Source organism: Carassius auratus, chromosome 25 (assembly GCF_003368295.1).
Source record: "Carassius auratus strain Wakin chromosome 25, ASM336829v1, whole genome shotgun sequence".
In the NCBI taxonomy this organism is placed as follows: Eukaryota; Metazoa; Chordata; class Actinopteri; order Cypriniformes; family Cyprinidae; genus Carassius; species Carassius auratus.
Genome location: NC_039267.1, coordinates 19,494,112 through 19,508,884, shown reverse-complemented (window position 1 = coordinate 19,508,884; position 14,773 = coordinate 19,494,112). Strand labels below are relative to the sequence as shown.

The following is a 14,773-nucleotide window of genomic DNA, read 5'->3' as shown; positions in this document are numbered from 1 at the left end:
TTATGCTTGCTATAGAGTGTGTGACGTCACATGCACTACCGCCGGTGGCAGTACACAACCGCGGTGGTCGGCGGTGACGCGGTTGTCACAGCAACCGTCACAGCCCTAGGTTAACGATTAATCGATTATTTGATCGTTAATTTAAACGACGATCAATCATGGAAATGATTGAAAATTGACATCCCTACACAGAAGTATAGAAAATTCTACATTGATTAAAAAAAAAAAAAAAAAACCACACTGATATCGGATCAGAATTACTGTCTCTTCTCATAGTGACAGCCAATCACATTAGTTTTCTGGTATTGCATGCACTTGATTGGCTTGCGTCTGCGCTAGGGTATTTGCATAAGATGTTCTGACTGGAGGACGGCTGCATTGGCGCTTGAAAAGACTTCAACTTCTATTTAGAATTAATTTCTAGAATTAATTTCACCATGCTTGATGTCACTTCATTTAAAAGTAAACGAGAGGCGTTGATGCCCCGTGTGATAGGGCGTTATATGTCTGGATACCGCTCCACAAATCTTTCAACCACGAGAAATGTAGTTCCAGCACGGCCTTACATCCAGCACAGCAGAATGGTCAGGATGACCTGAAACACATAACCAACTGAAATCAATTTAAAAGTATTTAGTCTTGCCTGAGTGATGCTGAAACAACCAGGTTTAGTTTTTCACCCAGGAGAAACTGCTTCCTGTGGAACAGTCTCCATGAAGAATGATCTCTTGATCCTGGATCCTTGCTGCCATCCACTCGGAGATGATTTGGAGGATATGTGGTTGTGTCTAAAGGGTAATGAATCAATGTTACAAGAATACTGATAGCAGCACTATTGATCCTGTACCTTATGTAAATGTTTTCAGTACCAAATCAGGAACCAAATTAGTACCAGTTCTTGAAACCCATCTCTACTTGTAATAGTTGTCTTGTTGCTGCTGCCCAGACTGTCTCTTCCCCTGATGATAAATATATGTGTTCATTTTAAAGCAATAAATAATACATTTAAATTACTAGGTGGTAACAAATATATTTCCTTATAAGGAACTCACTGAATCATTGACCTCAACTGGTGGCAGTAAGGACCTGTTTTTATACAGTCTATGGTAAAGACCTAAAAAAAGTGAACAATTTGTTTACTTTTTGTGAAACGAAAGTATCAGATCAATTTGAGAATTAAACTAGCATTAAAAAGCATGCATGTGAAAAACACCATCAACACCAATAATGAACAGATGACAGAATTTACAAGCCTGCCACTTGAGGGAGAAAAGGGGAAATTATTAATCCCACATAACGTTACACTGAACATGATTTCGGCAGCCTCGGTCTAATTAACGTTAAACTTTATACAGCGGTTTATATTCAAGTTCACAGAATGGCTAGCATGAGCATCATCAAGCTCGAGCGGCAGGCATTCAAACAAACTAATTAACGTTACTACGGTTAAAAATTGAATAATTAGAAAGTGAATACTGTATAGTTTATAGTGTTAAATTTCAAATAATTTAAAACAGGTAAGGTTATATTCGATTTTAACAGTTAACGTTACCTTAGACCAACTCTGAGACTGCTTTTGAGCTAATTAACCAAACAGAGCATTTATTTATTAAATTGAAAGAAAAAAACCTACAAAAATACAAAACACTACTCCTCTTTGATGGCATTTAACGTTATATCAGTTAAAATCTATGAATAAAAGTAGATTTATAGGACTTACCTTTCCTCCGTGTCCGTCCGCTGGAAGTTGGAAGTTGACCGTTACAAAATGACGGGCACGCGCACTTCGCGCACTTCACTCAGAAAGGGCACGCGCACGTCGCGCACTTCACTCAGAAAATGACGTGCGCTGCTAGTTTAAGGTTTAAATGTTCATTTGTCCCGTACTCTCTTTCATTAACAGACATTATCACCATTTGCTAAGTAAATTGTTTATTTTATTTTATTGTTCTTAAACTGATGGCATATATATATATATATATATATATATATATATATATATATATATATATATATATATATATATATATATATATATATATATATTATTTTAACATGCTTGATTAATTTTTTTTATATTTCCCAAAGAATATGCTGTTCAAATGGTATCTTAATAATAATAATAATACATCTAGTGCAATAATATTAAAAGTTATCTGAAGACCAGCTGACCACGTCGCTACAATGTCCCCAATGAGACTAACTAGCAACGTCTTTTGAGTACGTGCCCACGACGTTTCTGGGAAGTTAGCCAAGATTTCAAAAAATGGAACTTTACCACTACGTCCTCACAGGGCCGTCGCCAGAACAAACCAAATGGGGGGGCATTTAATTTTCATAGGGGGGCACACTTTTTTTAATGATCTGAGACAGACCATAACATAAACCAATATTAGGCTATAACTAAAATAGACCACAAAAGTCTTGTTTTGTTCAATTATTCAAATAAAATACTTCACCGTTTGATCTCAACGTCTATGTTTATTGTCTCTTAACATTTCCAAAACCGCCAAAAAATTATTCTGAGATCACATGCAACGCGCAGCTCAGCTGCGCAAAGGAATTGCGTATAAACAATACAATACTTTATGCTTAACTAAATGAATTGCATGATTTATATATACATATACATATACTTACACACAAACTGCATATTGTAATTTGAATTAATAAAACTACTAACACAAAAATAACATATTGAAAGGTCTGCTGCTGGAGACTTGCCATTGGCTGTTGTATTTGAATAATTAATGAGGTAGGTCTTTGCAAGGTTTGGGTGCTGTTTTGGGATGTTTTAACAGTCATTTATGAATATAATTATATTTAAAATTATGTTCTGTGTAATAATGCGTTGAATAATGAATCGTCTGAATCATTTCTGAAGGTAATGTGTTATGCATTTCTAGTGTTACCGTTGTAGTGATTACTGTTCATGTGAGCCAAGTTCTGCCGAAACAACGTTATTAGGGCAATGATCTAATTCAATATTATACGTTTAATTGCGCGTTTACACCGGCGGCGTCGGGAGCGTGAATAATCGCCCTTGCTGTTCTGTTCACGACGCTGCAGAAAGAATCGTGAGCGCTCAGATGGTCTGACGTAGTCACATAGACTGAATTTTTATTTTGTATTAAAAGTTGCCGCAAAGCAAACAGACTTGCTGATCTTATGCGGACTAACCACAAGGAGGTTAACGTTATAAATTGATCTCATTAAATGTTGTTGTGGACGAAATTTTAAGATCCTTTACTTAAAATGAACGATCTCAGACACCTTGGTACACGTATCACTTTTAATTATTTTTTTATGTCCCTGTACGCAAACAGGGACACATCATAGATTACTGCAAACGCGAAACAGAAATAATCAACCTGTCCTCTATTTTGCTTGGGAACTAATGTGATCGGAGCTGCGTCCTCTGGAATCCTCTCAAGCGGTTGACTTCTACGTTCCGATTGATTGCTGCCCAACCGCGTCATAGCTCATTACCATAAAGCTGCCTTGATTTAAACTCTGCTCGACGCTCTCAAAGGCCAAGTCGCGCCGCGCAGCTCCTCTCTGGTTTACATTGAAAATGAATGACTTCCGGCCACTTTGACGCTCTCGACGCCGGCGGTGTGAATGCACAGTAATGCAAGTTTGGTTAATTGTTCTGTGCGTTAACTTTAGGGGGGCACAAAAAGTCATTTGGGGGGGCACTGCCCCCCAATGCCCCCCCTTGACGACGGGCCTGCGTCCTCACAACCGTTGCCATAAAGTAATGTCGCGCTGACCAAATGACGACTAACTGGCGACGTCCTCACAACGTTCTGTGTTTGCTGGGTAGTCCAATGGTACGCACATTTGAAGAGATAATAATTGTATGACATGTTTGTAAAATCTTTCGTCATACAGAATAACATTTCTATTCATTTTACACTGATTTATGCGATCTGAAGAGCTAAACAGCTAACAGAGCTAGCGATTACTCTCCTCTTATTGATTTGCGTCAGCTATGACATCAGTGCAATATCATTAGTTTGTAAAGCTGTCAGTCATCTCACGTGAACCACGTGATCAAAAGGATTTCCTTCTGCAATGAAGCTGTCTGTGTCATTGATAAAATATATGAAAGACAAAAGTAAAAAAAAAAAAATATTTGATTCCAGCTTGTTAAATGTGAATATGTTCTAGTGTCTTCTCTCCTCTGTGACAGTCAACAGAATATCTTTGAGTTGTGGAAAAAAAACAAGACATTTGAGGACCATTACTGGGCATTTGGGGAAACACTGAACCACATTTTTCTGACGTATTATGAAACAAACAACTAACAGATTAATTGAGAAAATATTCAACAGATTAATCGACTATGAAAATAATCCCAAATCCCTAATCATTACGTACAAGTGCATTGCATTGGAACCCCTGGATATAAGCCTCCCTCTCTTCCTCTTTTTAAAAAAAAATTCTCTCTGTTTTATCATTTAGTAAACTTTATAGATTTCAACCTTATTATTTCTTCTTGAGTCTCTTTAACAAGAACTTAGATTAATGTATGAACTGAATAGTGATTGTGTGACCTATATGAGGGAACAACCAATGATACCCTTGGTAGTAATATCAAATGATAGCCTATAGCGATGTCATCCGGATACACATACCACGATATGGTCATTCAGAATTTATAGTTTACCCACCTCTTTTTTTACCACTACACCTCTGATTCTAACCCATAACTCTACCAGTCCACTAACACACTATAATAAGAGTCAGTATATACAGTATGTAGGTGCAACGGTTACTTATGTAGTCAACAGAATGTATTAATGGGACAATCAAAATAAAGTGAAACCCAAAACAGCCCATGTGTATTGTTCATTCCATGTGCTGAGTTAACAAGCAAGGGTGGATGATAATACTGTATCAAACTAACAGCACTATAAACACTCTCAGAGCACTGCAGCATGTTCTGACGATGCAAAGAATTGGGCAGAATTTACAACAGCTTGAGCTACTAACCAACACATATACAGAAATATCCGTTTAGACCTTTTTTAAAGGTGTCTTTGTTACAGTGTAATTATATATTTAAGTACCATGTAATATTAATTATCTACAGTACATGTGCTAACTATATGGTTAGGGATAGGATTAGGGTTTGATTTAGGGGTTACTTGCATTTAATTATGCATAATGTAACATGTCTCACAAGGACACCTTAAAGGGGGGGTGAAATGCTATTTCATGCATACTGAGTTTTTTACACTGTTAAAGAGTTGGATTCCCATGCTAAACATGAACAAAGTTTCACAAATTAAGTTGTACGTTTGAAGGAGTATTTCTGTTCCAAAAATACTCCTTCCGGTTTGTCACAAGTTTCAGAAAGTTTTTTTCGAGTATGGCTCTGTGACGTTAGATGGAGCGGAATTTCCTTATATGGGTCCTAAGGGCATTTCTCACGGAAGAGCGCACGCTCCCGTATAGCAGAGCACTGAGAGGCTGAGCACAGACAAACACTGATCAGAGGCAGAGCGAGAGCGTCGCGAAATGTCACAAAAGGAGTGTGTTTTTGGTTGCCAGGGCAAGACAACCCTGCACAGATTACCAAAGAAAAAACAGCATTAAGGGACCAGTGGATGGAGTTTATTTTTACAGAGCATCAACGGAGTTGTGCAAGTGTTTGTTCCCTGCATTTCGAAAATGCTTGCTTTACAAACAAGGCCCAGTTTGACGACGCATTTGTGTATCGTTTATTTCTTAAGGATGATGCAATCCCAACGAAAAAGGGTCACGATCGTGTGTTGGAATCGCAGGCGGTGAGTAAAACTGCTTCAAATATCTCTGCCTCCTTGTTAGTGCGTCCGCCTCCCATCGGAGACCCGGGTTCGAGCCCCGCTTGGAGCGAGTTGTTGCTGCTGCTGCTGATCTCGTTCAGTTTCAGCCTCTGGATCTGATTCTGGATCATAAATATATGCTGAATCTGACTGTTAGCCATGGTTTGTTTTGGATGATGGTTTTTTCCTCAAGGTAATGTCAGCTTCCAAACGCTCTCAATGCAAAATCCTACTGGCGCTCGTGATTCTTTAGCTCCGCCCACACGTCACGCCTCCAGTCGGTCGTGTTTTTCCGGGAAAAATCGGTACAGACTATCTTTCTCTTATGAATATAATAAAACTAAAGACTTTTTGGAGTTATGAAGGATGCAGTACTACTCAAGATTAACAGGATATTGAGTGAAAATGAGCATTTCAGTATTTCCCCCCTTTAAAATAAAGTGTTACCAAATGTCCTCTTCACAGGGATACAGTAGCTCTCACTTATTTATTCTGCAGACAGCAGTAGTGTCTGATAATAGAGGATATAATGAGATAAAGGTGAACAACATTCAGCTGGTCATGTGATCTCAACATGTCTTCCACCATAGAGAAACAGAAGATTCAGCTGCCCCAGTTACTGTAATTCAACAGATTGGCATCCAATCACTTCAAAAGTTTCAAACAAAGATTAATGATTGTTGTACACTCAATACTATGAGACACTGTAATTTTTAACATTTCTGTTTAATTCACAAACATTAAGAAGGTCTGAAAATGACTGTGTGTGTTTCCTAAATTGCTGCCAATTTCCTTAAAAAGGTCATATATAAAGATTATCAGGGGCCGGTTGCATAAACATAGTCATTATCTTAAGACTGTGTCTAAGAAATAGTCTGACTAACTAAAGTCACTGAAGAAAGACCATTGCATAAAATAAGCTTACACCTATCTTTATTAAGACAGTCTAAATCGCAGTGATTTGTGGGAAAAATAAGACGCTAAACAACTTAAACAAAATGACCGACAGTTAGCGCTCATCACAGTTTTTTTGCGGAAAATATTTGTATATTAGAGGAATACAATGCTGCTAAATCGACGTTAATGAACAAATTTAACGATTACAACGGCAATAGCAAAAAACACAAAGCTTGGACAACAATTACGGAAAGAGTTAACAGTGTCAACCCATCTGTCAACCGATCCATCAAAGATGTTCAAAAACGGTTTAAAAATATGGTTCAAGCGGCAAAAAAGGAAATTTTTAAGCGAAAAAACCCAGCAACGGGGGGAGGACCATCTCCTAAATTGAAAAGGACAACGGAAATGATCACTGAAATATATGTGCTGTAGCCTTATTGTGAGTCACGGCTGAAGGCACAACGCAAAGCGGACTTATTCAAGACTTATTCAGCACTAGCATCGAGTATACTACTTTATTGCTTAAAACGGTTACGACAAAATACAAATATTATAAAATACAATAAGTGGACACAGGTTAGGGGAAATCACGTGCTGTGCAATCACTAGGCTAGTTGCTACAGGACAGTGTTTTCAGATTATATATTTATTATTTTTGTCAATAAAGACAATTTAACCTGTTCAATGTTTCACAATTTTTTTGTGTGTTCACATAGACTGTGACACACAAAAAGACTAGAAGTCTATGCAGTGTCCCCGTTTACATAGCTAAGTAATTGTTTTGTGTGTGTTTTTGTCTAAAATGAATGAACCACAAAAGGGTGAAGTAGCATGTAGTGCATTTTATCAGCAAAAAAGTACAACTAAAAATACAGTGCCTGTCACTTTTCAAATTTTGCTAATGTTGTTCTTGTTCTTTTTTTTTATTTATTTTTAAAGATGACGATTTGGACAGCACCCAAATGGCACCTGTGAGACAGAAAGATACTCCAAGCAAGATAACCATGAACAATATACTTGAAAAACAATATAAAACATTAACACTGGAGGAGACTAAACTAAAATAAGAAATATAAAACTAGAATTAGAGAAAACTAAGCTAAAGTTGGAGCTACAAAAACTTGGACATGAACTATAGATCTCATCGACCATTGTCCAATAACTAATCAAACAATTGTCTATTTAATAAGTACTAGTATTTAATTTTGAATTTACATATCTGTTTACATACAGAATCTTTAGATATATTTAAGAGATTAGAAGAATTTTAGTGTAAGTTAATGTGTAGTGATTTGAAGATTATATCATATTTCAGCTGATTGTACTGATACTATGCATCAAATATTTTGTAAGTATTGTCTCAATGAATAAATTATAATATGTCCACTTAATTTGAAAGTATAAATTCTTTCATTGTTCTCAGTCAAACTGAGAAAATGTTTTCTACAATCATCTGTCGAATGTAACGCCCAGATCCATCTTCCCCTCCTGCCTCAGTAATCTCCAAAGTGGGTTCTTCACAAATTTGGCCATCCTCCAAGTCTGGGAGTGCAAGATCTCTATTAAATGTAAAATGATATTTTACTCATTTGATTTAAAATCAATGGGGAATGTGTAGCTGGGAGTTTTAATTACAGTTAAAAACATATTTATTACCTTGCCATGTTGTGCAAAACAACGCATGCACAGATAATGTTGCAGGCTTTTTCTGGTTTCATTTTGAGCTCTGCATGCAGACAATGAAATCTTCGTTTCAGGACTCCAAAACACCTTTCAATAACAATTCTTGTTTTGGTATGGGCTGTGTTGTACTGAGCTTGAGGCACACTGACTGGATTTAAGAAAGGTGTGAGTAGCCAGGGTTTTAGTGGATAACCAGAGTCACCCACGAGCACACCCTGCAATTCTCCTCTTTCAAATGCATCATGAATTTGGGAATTCACTAAAATTCTAGAGTCATGGGCTGATCCTGGCCAACGAACAACACAGTTGAGCACTCTTAGTTTGGCATCACAAATAGCCTGCACGTTAATACTGTGATAGCCTTTCCAATTAACGAACAATGGCTCATGAGTTGAAGGTGCTTGAATCCTAATGTGTGTTCCATCAATGGCTCCAACTACATTTGGATATCCTGCAATGTTGAAAAAAATCTGCCTTCACCTTGTTCAAGGTAGAGACATCAGTCGGATAAAGTGGAAGTCTTCCTGACAGTGTATAGGCAACCCGATGAATAATTCTTGATGCTGTAGACTTGTGTACCCCAATTAAGTCTGCAGCTGTGTTTATAAAACATCCTGTGGCAAAGAAGCGTAGAGCTAGACATACTTGTAGCAGTGGAGCGATGCTGAAATTTCTTGAAGTTTTAGGCCTCAAATGCTCTTCCAAGTCAATTGCTAGTTCTTGTATTGCATGTCTAGGAAACCTTAGCTTCTCCAGCAGTTCCTTTTCAGAAAGGACTTCTAATGGGTTTGAACGGTCTTTGAATACTCTTTCTCTTCTTATTGCCCTTTCATAAAAGCAAATATTAAAATGTGCCATATCGCAAGACAAAGTCGGGCCACATTTGTGAATCTAGAGCACTTGACAGTTTATTTGTTTCCATGGCAACATAGATTGTAAAGGAAAGTTAGCCAAGGGGGAACCAGTCTTACTTTTTTGTCTTGTTATGCAACTGACTTAAAAAGTAAATACCAGTCTTAAAGAAAAAAATTAGACGACTTACTTGCAAGACTAGTCTTAAATAGGCCCCAGGACTCTAAATACACTTTTTGGTCAGTTTCTTTGTAGCCACAGGTTTTACTGTGAATCATGTTTATTGAGCTACATATGAAAAAACAGAAAAATCAGTATGAGAAACTCCACAACACCATCCATGATAAAAGAGGTCAGAGGTGAAAACTCATCAAAAACATTTCTTTATAATATGTAATAACATGTCACAAGAGAATGAATGAAACAAAGTAGAAATTAATCATGCCTATTGTTAACGGGACTGGAAAAATTAATTGTTTTTCATTTAATTACAAGCCTTTTGAAGGCATTTTATATGAAAGTTTGGTTGCACTTTATTTTACAGTACGTGTACTAACATGTATTTATAGTGTACTTACAGTGTATTTATCTAAGAAAGTTCTGGTAACACAAGGTAACTACATGGGGTAGGGTTAGGTTTAGGGGTAGGTTCAGGGTTAGTACCTAGTTATTACATAGTTATTACATAGTTATTGTAATTACTATAATAAGTACATAGTATGTACATGAGGAACAGGACTGTAAAATAAAGTGCTACCGAAAGTTTTATTCTGTCCTTTTGAAAAGCATTTTGTCACCTTGGAATTATAAGATTCTATCTGACATTCGTCAAAATTTTCATTATTCACATTCATTCTGTGACAACTTATTTACGTTATGTGATTTTTTATATATATATATATATATTTTGGGACTTTTTATTTAGAAAAAAAGGTTCTATCTAAAAAGTCGTACTCTAACTTGGTTCTGTAAGGTTCTATCTGTGAGCCAATCAGCACTTCGAAAGCACACAAGAGGACCAATCAGGGTCAACTTTCTTTATCTTGTCGAAGGACTGCTCCGCGGGAAAGAAAATGTTAAATATTTCAAAGTTATGAATGACAACTAAGGTCATAATGATCTATTGTTTGCCTCAAAATTACCAGAGGATTAATATATATATGTATGTATATATATATATATATATATATATATATATATATATATATTATATATATATATGCGAAGAAACATAAGTGTCACGGTCATTTGATGGGGTGAATAGCAATCAAATTGTTTTTGAAGATGCTGAAAACTATAGTGGTTGTGATCGTGAATATGAGCCAGATGTTGACTAGTGTGCTCTGATGATGATAGTGATGGTAAAATCATCTGCTCAGACTGAACCCTGCCAAGTTTTCAAAGGTAACAGAATATGCTTTATTTTATTCCTTTGTAATTGTTATTAAAATATCAGGAGAGTTCGACATTCCTGATATTTAATGACTGGTTCAACATTCATGTGTTTAAGGGTTAAACAACTTTGCTAAAGCATTGTGTTTTCTTGCAGTTTAAAGTCTGTTACTGTCTTACATGTTACATTATTAATCCTTAAAGGCCAAATAGTCATAAATTTAATTGATGAGGTCTTACAACAATACATTTTAACATGTAATCTCAGCCATACTGATCTCTAGAGAGACAGATCCCAAAGTCTTGGTCAAAAGTATTTCTGTAGCTGCTTAAACTTTTCCTGCAGTGATGTGTTTAATAACCCACCATATTCCTGCCTAAACATCTGTACTGGACAAAATATTTAGGAATGCCTTTTGTGCTTTCCTTGAACAAGAAAAAAAATGTCCTAAAAATATGACATTTCATAAAAAGCATTCAGTTTACCTATCTCACACATATCGACACATTTTATGTTTTAAAACAAATTATAAGTAAACTGTTTGTTTTTGTCAACAGCTGAAGTGTTTCTACTCTCAGTGTGTTGAAGTGTTTCTCTCTCTGCTGGAGTGTGTGTTCACTCGAGTGGAATAGAGGTTTTTGTACGAGTGTTTCATTAGATTGTATCACTGTGGTACACATTCGGTGGAGGAACTAAACTTGTGGTGAAATGTAAGTCTCTCTCACTTATCTATAATAGAGAATAGTCGTTATATATAGATGAGTGGTCTGTCTATTTAGTTCTCTATTTAAAAATAATAATAATAATGTTTTGAAAAAAAAAAACAACAAAAAAATAATAGTTTACAGTATTTTTTTAATAACAATTAACACAATTATATTTATATTTTCAGTTTTTTTTTTTTTTTTTTATGGTCCACTTTAGACATTCTACTAACTACATGTCCACAAACTCTCAGATTAGACTGTTAGGGTAGCTTTAGGGTTAGTAGAATAAGATGACCCATATTTGCAAAGTTTCTCAAAGTCTTTATGTTGTGGACCCATCAAATAAAAGTGTTAGATAAATAAAAATAGATAAATAGAAAACAAAGATAGATATTAAGCAGACCGTCTAGTAATACTCTAATGACTCTTAGTTGACATGTAGGTGCAAAGTTACTAACTGTTAGTAGAATGTCTAAAGTGGACTATCAAAATCAAGTGTTAGCAAATATTTAATCTAAAACATTGTTTGGATTGTTTTGATATGGAGTAGAACTGAATTATTCAGTCTGAACAATAAAAATCCTGTCTAAACATTTTTTAGACTTTCATATCTCACTATGAGTTTCATCAGTTTATCAGTTTTTTATTTCATTTATGTCTACTCTTTATTCATATATAGCTAACCTATTTACTGTATGCGTTACACATGGAAAATTTAGATTTGATGTTAAAATATTTATGTGGCAATTTTCTGTAGATCAATATGATTTTGAACATTTGACATTGCTTACAGTATGTCATCCTTGTAATTCAGTGTTTTTAATATAAATAGAAAATGTGTGTACATTAAAAAAAATCATTTGATTAAGTTACTTTCTAATTATAAACAGTAATATATTTTAACTTGTAGTCAGACAGTGTGTATTTAAAATGAAATCTGAAAAGTCTAAAAAAGATGAGATGAATATCTCATATACACAAAATGCATTGTTAGGATATAACAACTACTGGAATTAAAGCAATCTGTGTCTTAGTATGTTTACTTTCATTTAGGAGGTTTGCTTTAATGTGTATATTGTATATATTGGTTTTGTAGCTTGTATAGTGATAAAAAAATATATCAGCTGTAGTGATGTTGAATAAGATGAATGATGAGACTGTTGTGACTTTGACTGCACTCCTCATGTCTGCTGCTGAAAGTCCTGTTGAAATGCTGTGAATGCTGCAGGGCAGAAGATTGCTGGAGCTGCAGTGTGTTTTCTCAGTGTTTGTGAATGTGTTGTGTTTGTCTCCTGCAGCTGGTCCCACAGTGAAGCCCTCAGTGTCTCTGCTGCCGCCCTCTTCTCTGCAGATCTCTGGAGACTCAGCCGCACTGCTCTGCCTGCTCAGCTCTTACTCTCCACAGGGGGCGCTGGTGAGCTGGACACTGGACGGCTCAGAGGTCACCGAGGGGGTTGTGACCAGCGCAGAGAGCGAGCAGGACGGCCGCTACAGCCGCAGTAGTGTCCTGACCCTCAGCAAAGCACGCTGGGAAGCGGGAGAGCAGTACGTCTGCAGAGTAACACATGATGAAGCTTCTCATGAGGCATCGTTCCACAAGAGTCGCTGTTAATCGCTCGCAGTGCTGATGTTTCTCCAGTGAGCGCTGCTCTCTCCTGAAGATGAGCGTATCTGAGTGTCCTGTGTCAGGCAGGATTCACATGAGTCTAGTGCTGCAGCTGTAGTCATTTACAACTCAATACTGAAAGAGAGCTCTAGTGTCAAAGCACTGGCTGATCTTTCAATCTGCTGTGTTTGCTGCAACATTCAATAAAGCTTCTCAACAAACTCCATTTGTGTCTGACAACATCATTCAACTAACAGATGAAGATGCATGTAGTGTTTGTCCAGGTGTTTTTCAGAAGCTCGATCAGTAGCAGTAAATCTAGTCAAATAAAGCTCTTGGGGTTTGAACATGGTCTCTGGAGACAGAGCTGCTCTATTCTGAGAGGATCACAATCACTCCACCCTGACAATGCAAATGAGATTTTCAGCTCACACTCCCAGAGTCACTGTTTGATTGGTTACATGATCTGGACTGAAACACACCAGTTTCACTTCTGCTGTAGTACAGCAGCCCAGGTGTAATATATATGTATTTAAATAGTTTTATATGGCATACTTATATTTAAATTATATGTATGATACTTAATGCATATCAAATATATTATTTTGAAAAAATAAGCATATTTCAAGACATCAGTTCAGTTTTTAGCTATTTGCATTTTAATTCATATAAAATATTATTACTATGGGATTCAATAACATTTCAATAGCATTTTAGCTGATCAGAATCAGAATCAGAAAGAGCTTTATTGCCAAGTATGTTTGCGCATACAAGGAATTTGTTTTAGTGACATAAGCTTCCAGTACACAGAGACACCAACACAGAGACAAAAAATAAAAAATAAAAAAATAATTTTGGCAAATAAATAAGTGTATAAACAATTGTGCTATAAATGATAATGGAATAGGATTGAATAAGATGCAGGGATGTACTAGGATGGAGGAGTAACAAATAAATATAAGGATATTGCACTTTTGTTTGCATAAGTGGGGAACATTTAACTGTTCATGAGGTAGATTGCCTGGGGGAAGAAACTGTTTTTGTGCCTTACTGTTCTGGTATTTGCGGCTCTGAGGCCAGATGGCAAAAGTTCAAAAATGGGGTGACTTGGATGTGAGGGATCCAGAGTAATTTTATGAGCCCTTTTCCTCACTCTTGATGTATACAGTTCTTGAAGGGTGGGCAGGGGAGCACCAATAATCCTTTCAGCAGTCCGAACAGTTATCTGTAGTCTTTTGATGTCTGATTTTGTTGCTGAGCCAAACAAGACAGTTATAGAAGTACACAGTACAGACTCAATGACGGCTGAGTAGAACTGTTTCAGCAGCTCCTTTGGCAAGTTAAACTTCCTCAGCTGGCGAAGGAAGTACAACCTTTGTTGGGCCTTTTTCACAATGGAGTCAATGTGATTGTCCCACTTCAGGTCCTGAGAAATGGTGGTTCCCAGGAATCTGAATGAATCCACTGCAGTCACAGTGCTGTTCATGATGGTGAGTGGGGAAAGTGCAGGGGGGTTTCTCCTAAAGTCCACCATCATCTCCACTGTTTTGAGCGTGTTCAGCTCCAGGTTGTTAAGACTGCACCACAGAGCCAGCTGCTCAACCTCTTGTATGTAAGCAGTCTCATCACCGTCCTGGATGAGGCCGATGACTGTAGTGTCATCTGCATACTTCAGGAGCTTGACATAGGGGTCTTTAGAGGTGCAGTTTTTGGTGTACAGGGAGAAGAGCAGAGGGGAGAGAACACATCCCTGAGGGGCGCCAGTGTTGGTGGTGCAGCTGTTTGACATGAATTTCCCCAGACTCACTAACTGTTGCCT

The 14,773-nt window shown here is 36.8% G+C and overlaps 2 long non-coding RNA genes across 2 annotated transcripts; one reads left to right on the top strand and one right to left on the bottom strand.

Moving 5' to 3' along the window:
• Positions 1 to 919: 919 nt before the first annotated feature.
• Positions 920 to 1,760, bottom strand: LOC113043619 (uncharacterized). Its single transcript, XR_003275760.1, has 3 exons — positions 1,721 to 1,760; positions 1,053 to 1,114; positions 920 to 959 (listed from the first exon to the last, which is right to left on the bottom strand). It is a non-coding gene; the product is annotated as an uncharacterized LOC113043619 (long non-coding RNA).
• A 9,491-nt stretch (positions 1,761 to 11,251) lies between these two features.
• Positions 11,252 to 13,178, top strand: LOC113043618 (uncharacterized). Its single transcript, XR_003275759.1, has 2 exons — positions 11,252 to 11,351; positions 12,647 to 13,178. It is a non-coding gene; the product is annotated as an uncharacterized LOC113043618 (long non-coding RNA).
• The last annotated feature ends 1,595 nt before the right edge of the window (positions 13,179 to 14,773 follow it).